This window comes from Myotis brandtii, unplaced genomic scaffold (assembly GCF_000412655.1).
Source record: "Myotis brandtii unplaced genomic scaffold, ASM41265v1 scaffold655, whole genome shotgun sequence".
NCBI classification, from domain to species: Eukaryota; Metazoa; Chordata; class Mammalia; order Chiroptera; family Vespertilionidae; genus Myotis; species Myotis brandtii.
Window position 1 is genome coordinate 2,655,855 of NW_005370542.1, and position 788 is coordinate 2,656,642.

Sequence of the window (788 nt, forward strand, 5' to 3'; positions counted from 1 at the left end):
CTCCCCGGGGCCGGCCGGCTGGGGACAGAAGGGACTCTCTGCTCCGTATGCGCCCCAACAATTGTGGGGCCCTCCCTCTCCGATGGCCCGGGGGGCAAGGGTCAGCGGGGGACCCGACCCGAGTGGCCCAAGGTTCTGTGTGCCTTTCTCACCAGGCCCAGGTTTCTTTGTCCCCCGGGCCCCACTAAGAGGTCCCGCTGGTAGCCCCCCCGTTAGATTGGGGGGCAGGATGGAGCCACCCCCTGAGCCTTGGAGGAGGGGCGGCCCCCACGGAAAGGTGGGCCCCTATTTCTTCCCCACCGTGAAGCCTGAGCTCCTCCAGGAAAATTGGCGGAGGCCCGTGACCTTCCCTCCTGGTGCCCCGGGCTCTCCCGTCCCCACGGCCATATCCCCCAGGCGGTTCCAGCCCCAACCCTCCTCTCCTTTCCCATGTTGCCAGCTTCCTTTCCCCAGAAACACCACCCCCTGAACCCTCCGAAAGAACGGCTGATTGAAAAAAAAAAAGGATGGGGAAATAAATTGAAACAGAAGGAAGTGTGTTCGTCGTTTATGTTTTTATGCTCGAAACCCCCTACCCTCTTGCACTCTGTTCACCACTAACTTGCCTTAGAAACTGGAGCATCGTCCGGCCGGTGTGGCTCAGTGGATGGGCGTCGACCTAGGAACCAGGAGGTCACGGGTTCGATTCCCAGTCAGGGCACATACCCGGGTGGCGGGCTCGATCCCCAGCGTGGGGTGTGGTGCAGAAGGTAGCTGATCAATGATTCTCTTTTATCATTGATGTTTCT

General features: G+C 60.4%; 1 protein-coding gene across 2 annotated transcripts in view; it reads left to right on the forward strand.

Annotated features, from left to right (window-relative positions):
- The window catches only part of FRMPD4 (FERM and PDZ domain containing 4), a 616,060-nt gene that overhangs the window by 242,747 nt on the left and 372,525 nt on the right, over window positions 1–788 (forward strand). The window lies entirely within an intron of this gene.